General features: G+C 44.0%; 1 long non-coding RNA gene and 1 pseudogene across 2 annotated transcripts in view; one reads left to right on the top strand and one right to left on the bottom strand.

Moving 5' to 3' along the window:
* The window catches only part of LOC144578423 (uncharacterized), a 35,945-nt gene extending 14,503 nt beyond the window's left edge, over positions 1–21,442 (top strand). The window contains exons 3-4 of the long non-coding RNA XR_013524185.1: positions 16,036–16,146; positions 20,963–21,442. This is a non-coding gene — a long non-coding RNA (uncharacterized LOC144578423). The remainder of the gene's footprint in view (positions 1–16,035; positions 16,147–20,962) is intronic.
* On the bottom strand, positions 52–24,540 carry LOC118143757 (TRPM8 channel-associated factor 2-like; annotated as a pseudogene). The gene is made up of 8 exons (XR_008473456.2): positions 24,073–24,540; positions 19,565–20,220; positions 7,036–8,027; positions 6,332–6,429; positions 4,851–5,064; positions 4,320–4,558; positions 3,074–3,411; positions 52–438 (listed from the first exon to the last, which is right to left on the bottom strand). The product of XR_008473456.2 is annotated as a TRPM8 channel-associated factor 2-like (transcript).
* Positions 24,541–24,573: the final 33 nt, after the last annotated feature.

Here is a 24,573-nt window from a genome sequence, read left to right as displayed (position 1 = left end):
GAAGCACAAGAGCAACTTTTTCAGAAATAAGTTGAAGTTATTCTTATGACCTTGGCCACCACCTAGAGCTCAGGCTGGTAAGGAGGATTCAGGCTCCAGGTACTGAGCACATGTGACCAATACCCTGGTGGTGGAGTTGGCGGCGTGATCTTGCCTCTTCTCTCCCGCATTGCGGGGCATCCTTTACTTCTTGGCACAGAGGTACATTTGCATGGGGTTTTCCTGCCACTCTGGTAGGGAGGCCAATCTGTCAGCCACCTCCTTTTGGACAGGCCAGCCACAGGCCTCAAAGAAGGGAACCAGATTCTTCTTCACTCTTTCAGAGAACTTCTTCACCCATAGATTCATCCTGCCAGTGTTGTCTTTGGGGAGGTGAGAGAGGGTCTGGTACTCAGCAAAGAGCTGGGTGAATGGCTCCCACCCAAAGGCCTCCTGGAGCTGTAAATAGAAAGAAGAACAGAATGAAAAGTCAAGTTTGCAAAAGTGATGCAACATGTGTGTTCATAAGTATATTTCATTGACATGACCACCTCCCCTCAATAGTTAACTTCACCCCTGATATGTACCCCTATCTCCCCACTCTACCCCTGCATATTAATGCAATCTCATTGGCTCATTCCACCCCTTGGCCACAAAACAGCACCCCCAGCCTATAGTGAGGATGCTCAGAAGAAACCTGATGTCTGAATAGTGGTAAAATACTCAACAAATGACCACTATAATTATCTTTAATTTAAAAAATTGTGTTCCCAGATCTTAAGTGTTTTCCTCAGCATCAGGGCAGATTTGGGCCTGACTGAGATGAGAAGCCTTCACTTCTTACATATTTGGCCTATTGAGATTCTAAAAGCTGGGCACTTCTAATACTATAGTTTCCAGACATCATAATAATCCTGATTTTATAGCCATCTCGGACCTGTGACTATCTGCAAGGTACAATATTGCTCTGTCGAACACTGCATTGAGGGCAGAAAAAGAAAAGATCCAGCATGTCTTAAGGGGCTGAAAATGAGAGTGGCTCATGCTTCATAGGGGACAGCCCTCAGGAAAGCCCTTGGCCAAAAGCCCTTGTTCACTAAGATTATGCAAATTTCCAGTGAGCAAGGTTCTGGGGTTTCACATCCCCACTCTCCCTTTAATAGATGAGCGTTCTCTGACTCTGACTTGTAAAAGCCCGAGGAAAGATGACACCAAGGAAGCCGAGCCTCCCTCAGAGTCTCACTGTTGTACCCTCATTATTGCTCCTCCCTTCTCACTGGCTTGCTCTTTGACACTTTTAATACACCAGAAAATTCAACATTTATTAAACATATAACATTTGTTAGACATCTACAACATGCCAGCTATTGTGCTAGGCAAACATGACTTAGAGCTCTCGTCCCTCTAGAGAACACTGGCCAAAGGGAGAGACATGTAAATAAACACATTGCTAAAAATGTTGGCTTATCAAGGAGATGATGTCCAGGAGAAGGGGCAACAGAGCTGAATTTGGACAGGTGACTTGACAGGTAATGGACAAGATGATTCAGCAGCAGGAAGAAAACAAGGGAAGGCACAGGAGCCAAAACAGCAAGATGTGTCTGTAACCGTAAGCAGGTTGGTATGGCAGAGGGAAAACATGGAGGTGAGAGCAATTGAAGATACAGCTAGAGATCTGGCACCTCTGGTCAGGAAGGGCCTCCTATGCCTTGCTAATCAGCTTCAACTGTATCCCATATGTGCTAGAGAACCCTGTAAGCATTTTCTAGACAGAGTATTAACATTCTTTTGGAAGGAGTGTAAGGAAGATGGATCATAGAGGACTGAGGCAAGATGCTGGGACAACTTACAAGGCTACTGGAATAGACTCAGGGAAAATTAATGAGGGCCTGAGCTGAGGCAGCAGGTGCGGGGATGCCGGGGAGAAGCCCTCTAGCAGGAAATGGGGTCACAAGTTTCCTGTTTGTCCTGCGGCCGAGTCTCAGTTGTGGTCTCTCTAGAGCTTTTGAGAACTGATATTCAGGGCACCACAGTGTAGCAGAGAAGGGTAGAATTAGGGCTTAAACGTACACTTTAGGGGCAATCTACCATTCTGGTCCATGGTCCTGTATACCCCAGACTGTCTATCGAAGGGTGTGGAAGTGGATACAACATAAAGTTCCCTCATTGACTGGGCTGTCTCATGTTCATGGTCAGAAAATTAGTGACAGGCAAAAAAATCTAAGAGCAGGTATGGCAATGTGAAAGTCTGGGGCTTGTCATTACGTCCTGATTTTAAGTCTAGGTCCTTCACTTAAATGGGTGCTTCTTGACAAGTTGCTGAAATTCTTTAACTTAGTGTCTGGCTCTGGGAAAATGAGCCAGACAGCTCCTATCTATAGAGCTGTGGGAGATCTGATTGGGGAACAACACTGACAATTCAGAAACCTGGACATTCAGTGCTGGACTAGGGGAGGGGGCAGGAATTTGTAGTTGCTTTATGACTTAAGTGTTCTCCTATTGGCTTGATTGGGTATTCATTTTAAATCATTTTGGTTTCAAGTGGGATGATGGATGCTGAGACCCTTGCTAGCAGATTTATCTCTGACAATGCCTTCTTATTGTAACACAGCTGCATTGCAGACACCCTGTTATTATATATATATATATATATATATATAAAATGTGTAACACTCATTTGACCCGTAAAATTTAGGTGAAACACATTAAACAAAACAATGCCCATTTATGGAACACTTATTAGGAGACCAAGTACAAAGCCAGTGAGTGGAAGAACTGCGATTCAGCTTCAGGAACGTCTCACAAAATTCCTGCCCTTGAATAATATGTTATATTTCTATTTCTATTTTGATAGCACTTTTCATTTCCTCTTACATCGCAGAATCAGAAGGTGAGTGAGTCAGCTGCCATTCTTTCTGCCTTAGGGGGGCATAACCCGAGAAGCAGCGCCATGATGCCCAGTCTCTCATATTTCTAGGGCAGGTGGTGGGCCAGGCCGGTGAGTAGTGAAGGAGCTGGAGAGCTCCTGGGAAACAGGTCGCTACATGACAGAGAAGTCTGGTCATCCCCTTCCCCAAGAATTTCGGCTCAGTACCTGTAGATATGTTTCCAGGGCTGTCCACACATTCCAGTCACACAGGGGAGCTCCTTTTCCCAGGTGGTCCTTGATTCTCCTCTCTCGTTCTGGAGGGCTCAGAGCCTCATGGGCCTTAGCCCTGGGGATCCCTAGGACGGTTTCATGCACATAGACTGACGAAAGGTTGCAGGTGGCCTCGGTAGTGTGTGGGCGGAACTCCCATCCATCCTGCTGTTGGTTGTGGCCAAGCTCATGGATGGGGCCTCACAGACCCCGACTTCTCATGCTCGTCTCATTGATGAGCTCTTGCACAGACTCCAGGCGGCACATGATGGGGTATCCTGAATGCATCCAGCCTGTGGACACAGAAGGAAGACATGAGCATGAAGGAGTGTCCACCCAAACTATCTCCTTCATTCCTCTCCATATGGGACTTTTCTTCACCATCATGGTTATCCCCAGTAATTGCAGAATCTCTATGCTGATTGGAAAGCAGACAGCGTTCCCTGACTTGGTCAGAAACTGAATAGTACCTAATCCCCTTCTTAGCGTCTCACACCTGAGTTGTGCCCTCCTCCTCACTCTGGCCCTGAAGAAATTGGTAATACTTTACATAGTCATTCTTGCTGGCATTTTACACCTTCACTTTGTGTGTGTGAGTGTCTTTGGCATCGCAGTCTGTGATATGATGTCCTATGTCTGGATTTGACATCTTTTAGGGTTGGAACAGTGTCATTCTTTCTTCCCCATGTATGCAACTTTTATCCAGGTTTATACTCAATGACAGAGATAACTTTTGTCTTTATTTGAAGATACAAAAATTGAGATCCAAAGGAACTTCCCCATGTGGGATCCAGAGTTCCTTATTTTGCTTCCTATGCACCTGTTTCTTTTTAACCACTAAGTACCTAACATACACCTCCTTCCATATTTCTTCTTTTCATTTTAAACTCTGGCTTATGTTTGAAGATAATAGTTCATTTTGGAGGCTCTCATTGAAATGACCCTGGTTGCCATCTATGAATTCCCAGTATAACTTTTTCTGAGATTGTTCAACCATGCGGTGAAATCTCACCTGGTAGATGTCAACAGTTTGCCTTTTCACATGTAAACATTCTTTCATCTCCGTCATGGACAATGTCCTTTATAACCTTTTCCCTTGCTTTACTAATAAAATTATGCTTACAAATCTTGAATATTCATAAATGCCAAAGTAATAGATAAATGGTGTCCACTGACTAGGAGGATTCCTGGAAGCACCCACCAGCTGAGATCTGCACATCAGCCACAATTCTCTCGGGTCGGCGGAAAGGGAAGGGCTGAGCCGCCAGCCTGGCCACAGCCTGCGTCATCTCATCCCAGAGGCGGAGCACAGGCTCAGGGTTTTCCAAGGCCTGGAGCTTTGTGGTCGGCACTGTCAGGAGATGTTGTTCATGGCCAGCTCTCCCCAGGGAGCCAGGTTCTCCTGCATCTGCCTCTTCCACTCCTCTATCGATGTCGTACCTGGAAATAAATAGCATAGAACGCACCACACCCACTTTGCAACATACCTTGAGCTTAAAAGTACAACTTGAACTCTGGAAGAACGCTGCAAGAATGTTCTTCTTGTAATGGAAAGGACTTCCAGACTCTTCTCTTTGTCTGCCCTGAAGTCTCCATGGACACAGGGTATTCCATATATTTTGCCTCCATGTTCTCCCCCAACAGTTCTTGCCCTTTCTCTCCATTAAACCTCATCCCTCTCCCATTTAGCAACCATCCCACAATTCCCCCACTAAATGTTCAGTCCACTTACCCAGCTTGTAGTATGGGGCATGCACAGCCCCCGTGATAGTGACAGACACAGGGCCTAGTTGTCTGCCTTTGGGCACAATGATGTAGAGAAGGCCGCCCCAGAGGCAGGAGACTGACTGACTGGTCCTGTCCATACAGCATTGGTGAGTCACCATGGGGGCTCGACGTAGCTTCCTGGCCTTGGTCAGGTCATCAGTGTGGCAACCAATCTGTACCTGGACAGGTGATTCCACCAAGTGTTGGAGGAATTAGAGTCCTTTGATGTGTGTGAGGTGGTGTAGATGGAAAGTATTACACAAACATGCCCATGAAAACCCAGCTTCCCTTTTCTATGTGCTAGGCATGGACGCTTAGGAAATTTTAGCACTCCAAAGTCATTTGGACTTCAAAGCATGTGAAATCTTTTTTCCAAGGATTTAAACAGCTCCACTGTAAATCTTCACCTGACATGAATTGGTGGGAGACCAGGCTGATCCTGACAAAGGCCTTGTGTCTTTGCCAGGCAGAATCCTGGGCTCTTCCAGCAGGACCTACACCAGTGTGGTGAGTCTGAAGTTGGGAATGAGCTCAGGGACTCTGCTTTGTCCTCTGTGAATACACAGGAGGCCTGTCCATAGGCAGTGAGGTTAATTCTCTCTCCCTCTTTTCCCAGAGCTTCCCTTCCTGGCCAGATGGATGAAGGTCTGTTTTTTCTAGAATCCTGGAGTTTCTTTTCTAGAATCCTGGAGTTTCTTTTCTAGAAAAGCTTCTTAGGTTTGATGTAAGCAAGCTCCAGAAAGAATGCCGACACAAAAGAGACCCTAGCTGTGGTAGAAGGTGACCCTCAGAGTCAAAGAGGCAGGATGAATTTAAATTCCACATTTAGGGCATATTTTGGGGAGTGATGGGATTATGGACACACTTCAGGCATCAAGATAAAGAGATAAAATAAGAGTTTGTGCAGAATGTGCTTGCCAACATCATAGCCCAAATTTCCACTGCAGGTTTCACACTAACTCCCCCTGAATCTGCACATGGGACCCATGAGGAGGTTTGAAGAGAAACGTGCACATGCCTGAGGAGTTTCCAGCCCTTTCTTTTCCTTCTACCAATCACCTACTGATCACGGAACCCACTCCCTAAACCTTCTGTAATAAAGGAACTCTTTAAAGGAGGCACAATGAGACAGTTTGAGGTGGACTCCTCTCCTGTCTCCTTATTAGTCAACTTGTAATCAAATGCTTTTTTTTTTTTGGTTAAAACCTCAAGTGTCATAGTATTGGCTTCTAGCACATTCTACATGAGCTCCTTTTACTCGATAACACTAGGCACTTTAGTCACTCACTTAGGTGCCCTGAAATTCAACTGTAAAATCTGTAAAATGAGCAGAATAATCCATCCCTGTACTCTTGGCTGGATCCCCCTGAGCTGGAACTGGACAGTGGGTGAGAATGATACAGCTCTAGGGTGTTGAGAGGTGGCAACTGTAGGTGTTTAGCCTACCTTCAGGCCAGCAGAGGCAGCAGCTTCAGACAGTGAGACTTCTGCATTTTGTCCTTCCAGGAGGTAGAGCCCAGTACTCACCCAGCAATCATTGTTGCCTGACAAAATCAGAGAAAGTTCTTCCAGTGTGACTTCATCTCCACTTGGGGCCTCACAGTCCCTCCCATAGGTGCAGCTTCTCCCCTGTGTATCTTAAGTCATCCATACTTCTTCTTGGATTCATCTCTCCTAATCCCTAAACAGAGCCCCAACCTCCATTTTCTTGAAAGTACCTGATAAAGAATGGAGTCAGCTAGGTTCAGTGGCTCATGCCTGTAATCCCAGCACTTTGGGAGGCCAAGGCAGGTGGATCACTTGAGGTCAGGGGTTTGAGACCAACCTGACCAATATGGTGAAACCCAATCTCTGCTAAAAATACAAAAATTAGCCAGGCATGGTGGTGCACACCTGTAGTTGCAGCTACTCAGGTGACTGAGACAGGAGAATTGCTTGAACCCAGGAGGTGGAAGTTGCAGTGAGCCGAGATTGTGTCACTGCACTCCAGCCTGGGTGACAGAGTGAAAATCTGTCAAAAAAGAAAAAAGAATGGAGTTAGTCTTCCTAAGGGTCTGAGGGGAAGTACCTGCAATGTCCTGTGTAGTGTCAGCCAATCCCATTTTCCCCTGGGTCTTTCCTGTTCTGGGCACACTGTTCTCTTTTCATACCTGGGTTGTTTCCTTCAATCTCCACGGTGATGGGGTGTTTTGAGGGGTACAAATTGGAGGAGCAGGTCCTGGTGCCAAGCTCCTTGGCTAGCTGGGAGCAGTCAGTTAGAGAGTGAGCCAGCCGAGTGGCCAGAGAGAGCATTGCAGCCTCAATGGAGTCACCAGCAACTGGATTTTCCCGGCTCACAGCTGGGAGTGCAGACCCTCTTAGCATCTTCTTCAGGAGCCTGTGCAGGGATATGTAAGCAGGGACCCCCTCCGCAGGAATCTGTAGGAAGGCTGCGCCATCAACTCTCAACTTTGCCAGACAGCTCTTTTCCAAGTTCCCATTTCCGTGGTTTAATATAGCCTGGAACTCAGACAGTGCCTTGCGGAAGTGGTAGCTTCTCATCTCAGGGGTTGGAACAGGGAAGCAGCCTACGCTGAGAGTCTGAGGCAGGATGCTGAGGCCAAAGCAGTTGAGGATGATGTTACCAGGGAAGTCAGCCAAGGGGGAGTGGCCAGGGTTCTGGGAGGCCCACCACCAGGACTGGCCCCCAATCAGCAGCCCCCCACCCTCAGCCACAAACTCCTGCATCTGCTTAGCTTCCTTGTCACTGTAGGCCTTGCAGCAGTAGACACCCAAGTTGCTGTTCAGATGTGGCTCCAAGCTGCATTCCAGGCCATGCTCTGATAGGAGGGAACACAGATCTTTTAGACTTGTGTTCACCCCAACTTTGCCTGTCTGGCCTCCGGTCAGCCAGCGCACAGCATTGAGCAAGAAGGGCCCCATCTTGGGAGCACAGAGCAGGCACTCATGGGCAGCCAGGACCACCCGGCCTCGGCCATAGCGAGCAGCTGCCAGGAAGCAGTTGAGTGAGGCATCCAGCCCCAGAGGGAAGGCCAGGGCTCCATGCACCAGCAGCTCTGAGGGGACTCCCCCTGTCCTAATGTCCAGCTCTGAGATCCCCTCCAGGAGCTGCTGCTGGTCCTGCCTGACATCCTCCCCACACCTGGAAGAGACAGTAGAAACGATGAGGCTACAGTTAGTTAATGAGCCACTGAATTGTACTCACTGAATGGAGAAATCTACGTGCAGGTAGGAAGATTGCATGGTTCATGACAACCTTCCCATTCTTACTAATATTAGAATTTGAGCATGTTAATATCATTTATTTTTATCTTGTTTAAGGCATATTTTTTCACAACTGATGGCATATTATCATTTAATTGGTAGTGTTTGCTGTTGCTTAGTGATACATAAAATAACAGTATTTCTCACAAGCAATGTTGTCATAGATTTGAGGAATTGCTATAGAGGTAGTGATTGCCCTTACTTGCATATCTGAAAATCCACATTTTCGAAATGAGCACCTGCAGAAATTCTTCCCATTTAGGCAACTAAGTATCGAATATTCTGGCTTCAGTTTCTTATCTTTTAAAATATTTAAGCATATAAACAAATTACATTAGAAAAAGTAGTTTATCAAGCCCAGAGAAAATCGTACTGCTTATTAATTACTTGAGCTAATTTTCTGTAAAGGAAGTCTGTAAAATCATCAAATTTGTACTCTCTATAGGGTAGTTCTGATCTAGGAACACATCACAAGTAAGTTGTTTCACACTATACTTGAAGATTTATACAAACACACATCATTTTTAAAAGTTCACTCAAACCTGGTTAGAGTATTTACTTCTTTTTATTAAGGAATGTCAAAATGTAATGAATCTAGAAAAGGCTTTGTATTTCAAGAATTTTTTAAACAATTTGTAGATACTGTAAATGTCAAGCAATAGGAGGTTGGTTAAGTACATTATAGTTAACAAGAGATTGCAAAACATATAGTGATTAAAATAATTATTAGATAATTTGCAAAATGCTTAATGGAAAAAATGTTTAGATTGGATTACAAGAGACCATGCTCTAAATAAGACACATTTTGGGAAAAATCAAAAACCATAAAATTAGACATAGAAGCAGAACCTAAACATATTTATCAAAATGTCTTTGTTAAAAAAATAAGTCTTCAATGGTCATCTTGGCTGGTGGGATTGTAGGTCATTTTAATTATGTTTAAAAAGCTTTATTGTCGCAAATTTTAAAATTAACATTTATTTCCTTTATAATTAGAAATTAAATATTTTTTGAAAGTATAGTTTAGCCTGGGAGTAAAACATTATTGAAAAACGTAACTCTTGTGCAGATTCTCTTGAATTTCTTTTCAGCATGAAAATTAGGAGATGGCATGTCTTAGTTTTGTCATCCCATTTTCAAACTCACATGGCAAATGTCATAGAGTTCAGGTATCAGGTCTGCCTGTGGCTTTTTACCTGTTTGAACTCAAGATATTTCAGGGAGTTAATGATACTGAGCTACAAGACTTAATAATAAAACATTCCACTCTAAGGATTCTTAGCATCTTCTCACAGGCACCTAGGGTTTCCTAGGGGCCTCACACGGGAGTGTTCCCCACAGGTCTCCCTCAGTTTTCCCTTCTTTTGTTTTTAAATGCAACTCAAAAAGCTTGAGCCGAAATTGTTGAAGGGAGGAGAACACAAGGCGAAAGAGTACTGGGAGAAGGACTATAGGAAGGAGTAAAGCCACTCCAATACCAATTAAAGAGGAAAAGGACGGGAGATGAACTCCACGTACCCAGGAAGACAAGGTTTGCACAATATCACAGGCGATTGTGTCATCCTCAGGCAGCTCCCAACAAGAAATTTCCTGCTGAAATTCCTGCTGAAGCTTGAAAACATCTAGAGATAAATTTTCATGAGTTCAAATTCCTTGTAAATGGGCCTTAACAAGAGGCCACTGCCATTTAGTGTCATCATAAGGAGTATTAGTAACACAAATATATTTATAACCTGCATGGCAGCGAAGGGCCAGGTGCTTTTGAATATTATAAAGTTTATCACCAGGAATAGTTACAGTTTGTTCCAAAGCATTAAGTTTTTCATCAATTTTCTTATCAATATCCATTTGAGTTCCCATGATAACAGAAATATTATTTGCAAGATGATTAACATAAGTAGCAGTTTGGACACTGTGAGCAAGGCTAACAGCCGCGGTAGCAGCAGTGACCACAACTGAAACAACAGCAATAATGCTAGCAATGAGAATACCAAGGAAATGTTTAGGGCGGATCATGAGATCGCAAACTTGTTGGAAAATAAGAAGGGCTTTTTGATCATACCAAGGTCCAGAAACATTAACGGGTAACATAACATAGGGGGGCTGGTGCACAAGAAGAAGGGTATGGACAGGAAAAAAGGAAGGATCAATGTAGTTGGTAAGAATACAATTTTCACAATAAAAGGAATATGAGCCAGAAGCCCAGGTAATTGAAACATTACCAGCAATAAGCAACACAACATTGAGTATAAATAGTGTGTCTAGCAGGATAAGATAAAACAAACATAGAAAATAAGGATATAAACAGCTTCCAGAGAGAGGTATAAGCTTTGCCAGAGAAGGTAGTGTAAATAGGAGTGCCCCAACCACCAGGTGTTTCATAACGAGCTAAGGCAATGCCAAGAGGCTGAGGAACAGACCAGTCAAAAAGGAGAAACCAGAAGGCAGGGTATAATTAATAGCTTGCTTTTGGTTAGGAAAACAGAACTGCCAATGTGGAGAGGGGTCCAAAGAGGAGTTAGAAGGTCGACAATGCCGGCACTCAATGAGTGGAAATAGCTGAGCGGAGGAAAAGTTGTAAGTTTCTCTAATTCCCACATAGTTGAGTATCCAGTCATGAGAATAAACGGTTTCACCTGGGAAGAGGGCTGGGGGGCCAGAAAAGGTATGAAGTCGGCAGATTCCAAGATTGAAGCAATAAGAACCAGAAAAAGAAAGAGGAATAGAAGGAGGAAAATAGACATTGGCAGAGAAATCACAGTCCCAGATTTTGGAGGCGTAAAAGCACATGGGAGGGGCAGCAGCTTGGGCAGAGTCAGTGTAGGTAGCAACTTGAGGAATGATATGAGAAGAAGAGGGGAAGCCAAGAATAGAAGTATCATTAATATAGATGGGGAAGGTGGGGTAATTCCAGGTAACAGGTCGAAGAAAAGGAGGGTCGGGAATGTAAGCCCACATAACATGAGAATCAGGGAGAGGGAAGGCCTGTGCCAAATGACAAGACAATATAGCCATTATAGCAATATAAAAGTAGCTGCTATTTAATGAGGTTTAATATATGCTAGGCATTTAACATATGTATTATATCTTTTAATCATAATAATAAACTTGAAAGTTATTATTCTCATTCTAAAGATGAACTTTGGAAAAACTAGGAAACTTTCCACATGTTTCTTAGCTAATAGTGGGCAGAGACAGGAAGCAAATGTGACAGAGCAGGAGTACCATCATTTTGGACAAACACCGCTACTTTAAGTGCCAACTCCCTTTCTAGCCTCACGCATTTCAAGGAAATCACTTTTCTTCTAACTACAAGCAGCAAGAAAGAGCAGACAGTAAAACACAAATAAGACAGCTCATGCACAGAAGGAGGTGGGGGCAAAGAAGTCTCTTGGGTAACTGCCAAACTTCACCCTCAAACAATGGGCCCCAGTAAAACAGTGTGCCTTAATAAGCACATTCCTTTTCTTTCAGGTGCACTATGATAAGGAAGCTAAAAGCAGGGGTGAAGGGTATGCAGCTACAGAAAGATGTATGGGAATAGACACACAACTCTCCCTCCCATAAGCATAACAAAGAGACACAGAAGCAGCAGAAACCTCTCATAGACTCTCCCACCCTGAATCCTTAAAAACTCTTAGTCTGTAAGAGAATGTGCCTCTCACCTAACTTGGCCAGAAGCCCCTCTCAGGTTTGTTTTCTCTAAATTAAATCTATCCTTGACTGTCAAACCATCTTTCATGTTTCTTACCTCTTTAATTCTTACAAAACCCAGGCTGGCATGCCTCTAAAACCACTGTTGTCTACATATTAGAACTCTCTCAATCAATTACTGAGACTTTGATGAAACCTACATCTGGGTACAAGGTTATTGACAGGTATACTACTGAGAACCAGCTTGGTTGAAGGAACCCCCACCCCGGCAGCACTGAAGGTGTCAAGAGGCAGACATCCAGATAGAACAACAGAGTGGATCTGTCTGGGGGATAACAGCCTGAGAGCTAAGAGGCTAACAGTGCTCCAGGCTGAGGCCCCAAGCAAATTATCATCCACATATTTATTTGCTCTTAGACAGGTGATTCTTAGTAATATACAGGTTTTCTATATTTACTCATAACTCAAAAATATACCAGTTAGGCAGCTGTTACCCACCTACCACTAATTACAAACTAAAAGGTATTCTCCACAAGGGAGCCACAGGGGCAGGGCAAACTTAATGTTTCTCAGCAGTATACCTTATGCAAAGGAAGCTTTACAGGATGAGAAGGTGCAAATAATTCTGTATTTAAGAAAGGAAAAGCATGTGTTACTTCAGAGCTGGAAGTGCAGGGGAAGCCACTGAGGATGAAAGGAAAGGAAGGGGATGGCATGTTTAGGAAATGTATTATACCAAACCACACCTGAGCAGACAGGTAACATGGGTGAGAGGTTTCTGAATGCTGATTAAAATGCTGCCAAATTAGGAAGTTACAGCACTGATTAATTGTGAAGTGCCCTGCTATCATTTTCACTATACTAAAGGTAAAACATCTAACAATTTATACATTTTTTTCTTAAACATAAAGGTAATGAAGTCTACTGGTCATAATCCAATATATCTTCACTTGGCTTGTTTTGTTTTTCTGTTCAGATTGTATGGGATGTAAGAATACTCTTCTGGATTTAATTCACTCTCTGATAAATATAAACAGGATAGAAATACTAGAATCTAGAAACAATGTTTCCTTAGGATCCATAACATCAAAAAAAAGGGCTAGAGAGAACTATGTTGATCAGATGCTTTAAAAAACCTTTTGAAGACCTTCTGCCTACAATATCTTTTTTGTATTTTAAATTAATTTAATACAGATAAACTGTAGCAAATAACAAAACTTTAAAAACAGTCTTCAACATCATTGAACAATATGGGCATAGATAATCAGAGAGGTGCCTTGAAATTGTAAAGGTATTTTTCTTTCTTTTATTTTAAGCTAGTAGATACAGGGTAAAATCTCTTTAGGTCTCAATCATGCCTATTAGACACATAATTTTATTTAACCTATTTTAACCTGTCAAGTTTAAGAAAATATTTTAGAAAACTCACTTAAAAAAATTGCAAGTACATAAATTACTCATCTGGAATAGTCAGAAAACAATTGCTACCCACCTGTGAGCACAGATATATTCATATTTCTAGGTCAGATCAAAAGTCTGCTTAAAAATATAAATATTTCTAACAATGTCACAATGTTTACTCTTTCTCCTGGTTTTGTTAACTATATTTCCAATCTCTGAAGATTATTGTGAGAATTGAAGGAGATAATACAGGTTGAGCAGCCCTTATGCAAAATGGTTGGGATGACCAGAAGTGTTTCAGATTTTGATATTTTTCAGATTTTGGAATATTTGTAAATACATAATGAGATACCTTGGTGATGGGACCCAACTCTAAACACAAAATTTAATTATGTTTACTATACACCTTTACACATAGCCTAAAGACAACTTTTACAATATTTTAAATAAGTTTATGCATGAAACAAATTTGTATACATTGAACCATCAGAAAGCAAAGGTGTCAGGTGTGGGATTTTCCTGTTCTGGTATGGTGTTGGTGGCACTCAAAAAGTTTTGGATTTTGGAGCATTTTAGATTTGGCATTTTTTTGATTAGGCCTGGTTTGTCCACTCTTAGGGGACCTAGTAAGCTAGGCCCTCTTCACCCAACCTCCAGCCACAGATGGAATTCATGTGGGAGTGCAGCTCACTACTTTGCTTAGAAGATGAAAAACTCTAGTATCCTTTCCTGCTTCCACCACATCATGATCAAGTAGGCTTCATCTTAGGGATACAAGGCTGGTTCAACATACACTTACCTATAAACATAATCTACCACATAAACAGGACCAAAGACAAAAATCACATATTATCTCAATAGATGCAGAGAAGGCCTTCAACCCTTTATGCTTAAAACTCTCAATAAACTAGGCATTGATGAAATATATCTCAAAATAATAAAAGCTATTTATGACAAACCCACAGCAAATATCATACTGAATGGGCAAAAACTGGAAGCATTCCCTTTGAAAACTGGCACTAGACAAAGATGCCCTCTCTTGCCATTCCTATTCAATATAGTATTGGAAGTTCTAACCAGAGCAATCAGGCAAGAAAAAGAAATAAAGGGTAATGAATTAGGAAAAGAGGAAGCCAAATTGTCTCTGTTTGCAGACAACGTGATTGTATATTTAGAAGACCCCATCATCTCAGCCCAAAATCTCCTTAAACTGATAAGCAACTTCAGTAAAGTCTCTAGATACAAAATCAATGTGCAGAAATCACAAGCACACCTCTAATGCCCAGATTGTGGTTCTAAATGCAAATTATGGCTCCTAGCAGAAATATGGGCTGTACATTAAAAGAAAAGAAGAAAGAAAAATAGGGCTTTTTGGAGAAATGGCGAATCCTGGGCCTGAGCAGGAAATGTATGAGAGGAAACTGAAACCTCCTATTATACCAAAAGTCAGGAAGCTCATTAAGGTTGGGTGGAAAAGATTCAGGAATCATCTTTAATTGGCTCACAATAGCCAAACATGACAATTTTAATATCAATCAGGATAATAAATGAAACACATTGTGTTTTCAATTGTGATTTCATAATGATTCTAAGAAAAATGTAAACACATTGGTGACCTCGGGAAGATGCTAGGAAACCAACTCAATATTGAAAACTGGTTATAAAATGATAAAGAGAGAATTCAACATTTATTTTGCCTTTCCTATATAAATTATGCCATAGAGTATGTAATTGGTGAATGGAAGTTTCTTCTATAAAACTATTACAAATAACAAATAAAATAAATACTAAAATTTTAAACTCATCATTTTATACACACAAATGAATGGGTCTAGGGCCAAGGAATGGTAATTAAGGACTGCCAACCTCACAGTAAGAGAGAACGCCAGACCATTACGTTCTACCCAATGGAAGTACATACTGCCACCTATAAAGTAGGTCAAAAATTCAAACATGAATCTGATCAAACCTCCAGATCATGAGTTGGGAAACTTTTCCTTAAAAGGCTAGACAAATATTTTAGGTCTGTGGGCCATATGGTCTCTGCTGAAACTACTCAACAATGGTAGACACTGAAGCTTGAAAGCAGCCACAGTTTTTGAATGAATGGGCATGGCTGTGCTTCAACAAAACTTTATTCACAAAAACAGGGGGCTGGCCTTAGTTTGTCAATCCTGACCTAAATCAAAATCTAACTTTTAATTTGTCTTATGCAGAGAATACAAGGAAAAGATGAATATGTTAAATCAGTGGTCCCTAACCTTTTGGTACCAGGGACCTGTTTTATAGAAGACAATTTTTCCATGGACCTGGCAGGGGTTTCAGGATAATTCAAGTGCATTACATTTACTGTGCACTTTATTTCTATTATTAGTATGTTGTAATAGATAATGAAATAATTATACAACCCACCATAATGTAGAACCAGTAGGAGCCCTGAGCTGCTTTCCTACAACTAGATGGCTCCCAGCTGGAGTTGATGGGGGACAGTGACAGATCATCAGGCATTAGATTCTTCTCACGAGTGTGCAATCCAGATCCTTTGCTGGTGCAGTTTGCAATAGGGTTCACACCCCTATAAGAATCTAATGCCACCACTGATCTAACAGGAGGCGGAGCTCAGGTGGTAATGCAAACGATGGTGAGCAGCTGTAAATACAGAGGAAGCTTTGTTTGCCCACCCTCTGCTCACATCCTGCTGTGTGGTCTGGTTACTAACAGGCCGTGGACTGGTACCTGCATATTAAATGATACCCCAGGGAGGCAGTCAATTTCCCTTTCCAGGTTTTCACCCTTGCTCCTCACTCTGCCTGGAATCCTTCCTCTCACAGATGCCCACATGCCTCACTCTCTCACTTGCTTGAGGTCTACTATCAAAGTCTAGACTGAAGGAAACTGTTTGAGAAAGAGAATCTGGTGTCTTCAACAACAGCAACAAAACTGTAAGTAATAGAAAGTTGGAAAGAAAATGCGTATCTTAAAGGAGATATAAAAGTTGTATCAAGAAATCATAATTTTCGGCTTTTTAAGATACCTATGTTAACACTTTTTTTTTTTTTTTTTGAGACGGTCTCACTCTGCTGCTCAGGCTGGAGTGCAATGGCATGATCTCAGCTCACTGTAACCTCCACCTCCTGAGTTTAAGTGATTCTCCTGCCTCAGCCTCCTGAATAGCTAAGAGCAGAAGTGGACACCACCACACCCTGCCAATTTTTGTATTTTTAGTAGATTCTCACCATGTTGGTCAGGCTGGTCTCAAATTCCTGACCTCAAGTGATCACCTGCCTCGGCCTCCCAAAGTGCTAGGATTACAGGTGTGAGGCACCGCGTCCAGCCCAATGTTAACAAATTTTGAAAAATAAGACAATCATGGAAATAAATGATGACACTAAGGAATTATTCTTTTAGGTTTGATAATGGTGACTTGTAGTAATGTTTTCAAAAGACTTCATCTCTTTAGAAGTATATATATTTAAACATTTATAGATGAAAAGACATGATGTCTGCTGTTTGCTTCAAAAAATCTTGGGTGGGAGGAGCGGGGCTACAGATGAAATAAGATAGACCTGTAGTTGACTGTTTTTGGGACTGGGGACTGGCTGCATGGGGGTTCACTGTACTATTCTGTCTACTTTTGCATATGTTTAACGTTTTCAGTAATTAAGAGTTAAAATAACAAACACATGAAACATACCTTAGAATTGGTGGCAGGGATTACAAATGTAGGTATAGATGAAGAAAAAGAGGTTAATTTAGCTAAAGAGGAGAGTCCCTTGGAGCAATTAAGAGGGATTATGGTGATGAGATTCAACCTGCTTTTCCCTTAGTGTTAGAATAAAAAAGTTGAAGTGAATCAGATCCACCCTAATGTCTCTGAGTAAACCCATCAGCTCCCCAAATCTCTCAGAAGGGAAGGAATTCAAAGCGGTCCAGAGCTTGGGGCTGAGGGTCCAGGTCACTGCTAGCTGCTCACTAGTATCTGTAGCTCTTTCTTTTTTGTAGCAGAATCTTGATTTCTTCAGAGACACCAAATGCCCACTTAAAAATAGCCATGCCTTCAGACCTCCTGGTAGTTCAGTCTGGAAGCCCTAATCACTAGACTTCGATTATATTTTAGCAGCTAGGACTATCCTGGTTGCTAAAATATAAATAGAAGTCTAGTAGTTAGGGCTTCCAAAAAATATATAATTTTATGTGAGCAGCACACCCACATGGGGACCGACGAAGGAGAACTCTGCAGACCCCAGGCATGATTAGTGCCTGAAGTATAACTCACTGCTTATTTATATCTAGCTTATATATATAATCAGACTTAGTCCCATATAATCTTTCTATATAATCATATAGGTATTGTAGTCAGAGCTATACTGACATATTTAGTGCTGATTTATAGAATCCTTCTATATAACCATATAGGAGTTTGTGGTAGGAGGAATGCCTAGAGCAGTCACAGAACAGAAGCAGTACATGGGAAAACAGCCAGACCAGGACAAGAACCAAAGACCCAGGCAGTGGCGTCCCTGCCTGAAAGGGCATACGCTGTATGCCAGGCTTGGAGCAAGCGCCTCTCCTCCTGATAAAGGAGTTGTAGTACCTGCATCCAGTTCCTGTGGAAAGTAGGCTTCAGGCCTGAGATCCTGGAAATAACCCAGGGAGAAGAACCCTCTGGTGTGACCAGTCACGGCAGCTGTACACACTGTCAGTCTTTTCTCGCTTCTGTGTTAGCTCAAATCCTCCCATAAATATCTTAAGAGAAGAGCACAAATCTGCCAGCTCCCACTGCATTAAGCTTACAGTATCCTTCCATTAGAAATCCTTTGAAGTCTCCAGGTCCCAGATAAGAAGTGTTGCGCAGGACACTTGTTGCACACATCCCACCTCCTTGCCTCGGTGACCTAATGGGGTGGACTCCTTTTTAGTAAACAACCCTCTATTACTGTGCATGGCATAGCCCACGACTGCACATGGCCCACCTCTCTGCCCAAGTGACATAATGGGGTGGCTTGTGACTCACGTGATTTTGTATACCCTATCACTAAGCCTATCACTCACGACCCTTCCCCCTGCTTGTACGTAATAAATACAGATGCTTCTGGGTGTTCGGGGCCTCGCCTGTCTCTGCTCACAGGTGGCGTGGGCTCCCTGAGTCCAGCTGCTCTTCACCAGTTCTTCAGTGTCCTGTTTCTTTACTTCTCGGATCCTGTACCTCAGCACAGCATAAGGGATACCCCACGACCCTGTGGGGCCAACAATCCTACAATTTTATAAACTAAAAGTAGGTGTATCCATTCTAATTTATTATTACATAGGTATAATTCTGGTGCCTTGAGTAGCAATGACAATCTTGTAGTCATAAGGATAAAATAACACTGACAGGGGTGGGCAGTGATGAGGAGACAGAGCATGACTATGGGACATCATGGAATCACAGCCACAGAGACGAAGTACCAACCTAAGCTTCATGTTTCATAGAAAAAATAAATGGCTACATGGTTAATCTGCTATAATTAAGGCTTCTGCTACATGTGGCCAAACAGAAATAAGTCATCACTAATATCTAAAACCCCAAAAATCCAGAATGAAACTCCTGATCTCCTCTAATCCATCTTCTCATTGTCTTTTCACAGATCAATAAATAGCAGCACCTGTCTCTAATTGTTTGCCTTTTTCAGTCCAAAAATCTCAACTCCTCTTTCTCCTTACTCAATCCATCAGCCAAGCCTGTTGGGTTCTCCCTTTGAAGTGTGTCCAGAATGGAATCTGTTCTATGTAGTATAGTCAATTCCCCACACTAAATCCCTTCTGCTAACAACACCAACAAATCCTGACAAATTCAACTTGGCCTGACTGATAGAACTTCCCTGAACACCTGAAATAAAATAGCCTATATCCGCCTTCCTGTTGTCATGCAGTCCACTTACATTATTTTCCTTCATGTATCTTATCAATACCTGATAGAATACATACATATTAATTTCCTTAATTGCCTTTCTCTCCCCTGCAATATAAACCTCACAATGGCATGGTTTGTCTGCCTCGATCTTTCACACAAACAAATAAGTGTTCTTTCATATATTTAAGAGGGACTGATAAGCACTTTCTATGTTCCAGGCACTAGACATGGAGATAGAGTGGTGAGTAAGACAAGCTTTTCTATTCAGTGTTGGCCACAGGAGAGAGTGGCAGAGGGCCCAGCCTCTCTTGTGTCTTGGTGCATTTTAATTACCCTGTTTTTGATTTGTGGTGGTTCCAAAACTGGGTGGAAAGTCACCTGTGTTGACACAGAAGCTTGTTGAAGAGGGGGAGCAACTTTATTATTTAACCTAAGGCAGACTTCCTAAGGGGGGAACAGACACTCACCTGACATGGAGTGGGATCTTGGGCACCTCCTTAGAGACCTCGAACTGGGCACCGTACCCGCAGGTGTCGGTGAAGTACACTCCGGCCACACTTGTCATCTTGTTCCCAGGGAATTCGGACAGCACCTTGTCACTGCCGTGCTCGCTGGCCCAGTACCACGCCTGTCCCCCAATGAGCAAGCCCCCTCCATGTTTCACAAACTGGATCAGCGTCGCAGTCATGGCGTCATTGTAGGCACTGATGCAGTAAACACCCAGGGGCTTTCCTGGTTCTGGCTTGATCTGTGCCTCAAGCCCAGCATCCTGCAGGATGTTTCCTAGAGGTGTCAGGGATGGATGCACTCCCACAGGAACCCCAGGGCAGGGAGAGAGCCAGCTCACTGCATTGAGGAGAAATGGAGTCAAGCCAGCATGCATCAGGTAGCCCTCGTGGGACACGACCACGAGGCGGCCTTGGCCATAGGAGGAGGCAGCAATGAGCACCTGGCCCCCATCATTCACCATCACAGGGAAGGCAGCCTCTCCAATAAGAAGGAGTTCACAGGGGAGGGCGTCCCTGGGGAGATCCCAGCTTGTCACTCCATCCATGAGGGCCTCAAAGGCAGCAGCGGCTTTGAGGGCCTCAAAAGCAGCAGATGTTGCCATGGGTTCTATCAGCTGTGGCAAGGGAAGCAAAGACGTTCATGTAGTTAAGAGATACTGATAAGCACTGCTGGTCAGAACAGATGAAGAAAACAACTAAATTCATTCACCGCGAAATTGTATTGGATTCCTCACTGTGGGCCACACACTGTTTTGGCACTGGGAGTTCAGCAAGAAACAATAGAGATGAGGTTTCCCTTTTTGTGATTTGAGTATTTTAGGAGAAAGATAATGAAAAAATAAGTAGGTAAACAGATAAATAAAATGCAACAAATTAATCCCTATGATGAGAATAAAACATGATGACATGATATGGAGGAACTGAAAGACCCCTTTAGTTTCTGCGCGATAGGAAAGGCCTCTGAGAAAGTGGCATTGAAACTGAAACCTGAAATGCAGTGAGCAAAGAGCATTCCAACAAAGGGATTGCTTTGGCCGAGAGCAAGGGACAGGTGGGAGCAGGACATGAGGAGGAGTGAGGGTGGGGCCAGATCCTGCAGGGCTGGTAGATTAAGGTGATAGTTACATTGGTGTGCCTGAGTTGGCAGAGTGCTTGATTTTTTTGAACAGAAAGGTTGCAGACCTGTTAAAAACTGCAATTGTTCTGACAGCTTCAGTAAGTTGGAAAGTGCCCCCCACCCAACTTATCAAGTCCGCCGTAATGGAGAGGGACCCCTCTATTTGGTAGCATTCTGCAGGTTCCGGAAGTCTTTTAAAATTTGCTGGGCCTAAAACTGAGCTTATTTCTCCCTTTAAGCGGCTCCTCTTGGATAGATGACTTCAGCCTCAGTTTCCCCATCAAAAAGAGAATAATATACCTCTGGGAAGATTGTTTTTGAAGATGAAAAGAATATGAATAGTCCAGGTGTGGTGGCTAATGCATGTAATCCCAGAACTTTGGGAAGCTGATGCGGGCGGATCACATCAGAGGTCAGCAGTTTGAGGCCAGCCTTGCCAACATGGCAAAACTCTGTCTCTATAAATCTACAAAAAAATAGGTGGGTCTGGTGGTGTGCTCCTGTGATCCCAGCTACTTGGGAGGCTGAGTCAGGAGAATTGCTTGAACCTAGTGGGACAAAGTTTGCAGTGAGAAAAGATCACGCCACTGTACTCCAGCCTGGGTAAAAGAGCAAGACTCTACCTCGAGAAAGAAGAAGAAGAAGCAGGAGAAGGAGAAGGAGAAGAAGAAAAAACAATAACAAATAAAAACACCTTGTCTGGGTTTGGTACACACAAAGTGAGCATGGATTAAACGAGTGTCTGTCCCTTTGTTGCCCTTTCTAGTTTCCCGGAGTGCCGAGGGCAGTGTTGCAGATTGCAGTCGCCTAGTAGTCCCCTGGCTGTCCTGTGCTGCCTCCGTCGGCCCATCTCTGGGGATCCCAGTGTAAGGGACTTTCCTGTATGCTCTGAGCCTTCTCACCTCTGCAGGTCCACAGGTCAGCCCTAAAGTGACCATGAGTTGACACCAGGGTGAGCTTCACCCAGTAGAGCATAGAAAAGTGCCCTGTGGCTTTCCCAAAGTGCCCTTCACAAAGGTCCTCAGAAAGTCCCTGGAAGAATGGAGCACCACATGGAAGACCCTCAGCCCATGCCCCTCCCAACTTTCCCTTTTTTCCTCGTCTCATTCTCTCCACTTCCTCATTTGGGCTTTTTCATATCACTTACCCACCCCTTGCATAAGGCTTTTCTTTAGGGAAGAATCTAAACTAAGACACATACCAAGCCCATAAGCCACACGTGCCTCCTTCCTCTCTCCCTCCTATCCATGTGTGTGGTAACACCCCCCAGGGGCACTGAGGAAGGAGAACTGTCCAGACCCCAGGCAAAATTAGTACCCGAAGAATATCTTAGTGTATAGTGTTATTACTCAGCTATTTCTTTATGTAATCCTTCATATATAATCACATATTAGTTTACAGAAGTAGTGCCTGAAGCATAACTCACTGCTTACTATATGTACCTTATACATAAAAATCATACTTAATCCCATATAATCTTTCTGTGGTATACAATATAGGTATTGTATTTGGAGCTGTACTGACACATTTAGTGCTGATTTATAGAATCCTTCTATGTAACCATGTAGTAGTGTAGTAGGAGGAATGCCTAGAGCAGTCACAGAACAGAAGCAGTACATGGGAAAACAGCCAGACCAGGACAAGAACCAAAGACCCAGGCAGTGGCATCTCTGCCTGAAAAGGCATATGCTGAATGGCAGGCTTGGAGCAAGAGCCTCTCCTCCTGATAACGGAGTTCTAGTACCTTGCATCCAGTTCCTGTGGAAAGTAGGCTTCAGGCCTGAGATCCTGGAAATAACCGTGGAGAAGAACCCCTCTGGTGTGACCAGACATGGCGGCTGTACACCCTGTCAGTCTTTTCTCACTTCTGTGCTAGCTCAAGTCATCCACCCATAAATATCTTAAGAGAAGAGCACAAATCTGCCAGCTCCCACTGCATTAAGCTTACAGTATCCTTCTATTAGAAATCCTTTGAAGTCTCCAGCCCCCAGATAAGAAGTGTTCTGCAGGACACCTGTTGCACACAGCCCATCTCCTTGCCTCGTTGACCTAATGGGGGTGGACCCCTTTTTCTGTACATGACCCTCTACTATGCACATGGCATGGTCCCCCACTGTGCACGGCCCACCTCTCTGCCCAGGTGACATAAGGGTGTGGCTGCCTTGCTTGTGACTTACGTGATCATATATGCCCTATTACTAAGCCTATAGATGATGACCTCACTCACGACCCTGCCCCCGATTTTACCTAATAAATACAGATACTTCTGGGCATCGAGGAGTTCACCGATCTCTGCTCACAGGTGGCGTGGGCTCCTGAGTCCAGATGCTCTTCACCAGTCCTTCAGTGTCCTGTCTCTTTACTTTTCGGATCCTGCACCTCAGCACAGCATAAGGGACACCCCACGACCCTGTGGGACCGCTACAGCCCTACACATGTGTTGTTAGCCACCTCATTCTGTTAATCTCTCACCATCTCTCTCAAACATCAGTTCCTTCGGTTGGCAATCATTCTAGACCAAACCAACCTGGTTTTAGTCTTCAGGATATATTCCCATCCACAGTCTTCCTCTACAAGAACTGTAACAAGAGCCCTTACATTTCTTCCACTTTCACTAAGGTGAAACTTGCTGAGCGCCTCAGCTTGGCTTCTCCAGGGTCGGGCATGCTAGTGATTACTGGACGTCTTTCCTGCTACTTTCGCCCATGAAATCACTCCAAACTTAGAAAGATTGACATTCTGAGCATGCCCTGTATTTCCTGTAGAATTCAGTCTCTCCCGCTTCCCTTCCTACTCACCACCTTTTTCTTAATACTGCCTGCGGGAAAGTGAGTTCATAAAAGAGAGCCAATACTCCGCATATCATTGAGCATGCGGTACATGATCTCAGCCTCACAAGGGACCAGTGAAAAAAAGCAGCGGAGAGAGATCCGGAAGCCTGAACTCAAGATCCTGCTAGCTACCTCCCAGAAGACAGGCGAAGTCTTTCACTTCTCGGGCCTTACCAGTTCGACAGGGTAAACAAAGACAAACTAAAAAACCCCAGATGAGTAATATAACCCGGAAAGCTGACCCAGCACTCTGCAACGAAATTCGCCGTCGTGGGCGCACACACCAGTCACATCTTTATCGAATTAGTAATTTACAAGTTCAAAGAGAGGGAGGAATGTGTTTTAAGACAAACTGCAAATAGCACCAGACTCACAAAACCAAATGAAACCAAAGACCTAGACCTAAGAAGAGAGGGGCACCCTTGGTTTGGGGCCTCTGGCACTTTGCGGCCACCCCCAGCGCCTAGGTGCTCAGCCACCGCCCCCACCTCAAGACTCGCTCGGATTGGAACACTCACGCCTGGGCAGTACGGATTCCTGGGGATTTTCGGACTGGCTCTGCTTTGGCGCGCGGGGCTCTTATAAGAGGCAAGGAGGTCTTGGAGGCGGGGCTGCCTCGCAGGCTGGTCGCTGCGGTCCCGGAGGCGGGGTCGTCCTGGAGGCGGGGCTGCCACGAAGGTGGGCGGAGCGGAACCAGAAGCAGGGCGGTCTCGGAGGCGGGACGGGGCGGTCCCAGAGGCGGGGTGGTCTAGGGTGGTGTAGGAGGCGGGTCCGTACTGGAGGCGGGGCTGTCTCATAGGGGAGAGGCGGTCCCAGCGGCGGGGCTGCACTGGAGACGTGACTGCCTCAGAGGCGGGGCAGGGCGGTCTCAGAGGCGGCGCGGTCTCGGAGGCGAGGTGGCCTGGAGGCGGGGCTGTCTCAGGCAGAACGGGTGTTCGCGGAGGCGGGCAGTGTCGGAAGCGGGGCTGTCCTGGGGACTGGGCTGTTTCGGAGGTGGAGCGCGGCAGTGCCGGAGGTGG

The sequence above is a fragment of the Callithrix jacchus genome, chromosome 11 (genome assembly GCF_049354715.1).
Source record: "Callithrix jacchus isolate 240 chromosome 11, calJac240_pri, whole genome shotgun sequence".
NCBI classification, from domain to species: Eukaryota; Metazoa; Chordata; class Mammalia; order Primates; family Cebidae; genus Callithrix; species Callithrix jacchus.
Note: the sequence above shows the minus strand (reverse complement) of the source record. Positions and strands in the feature narration are given on the sequence as shown.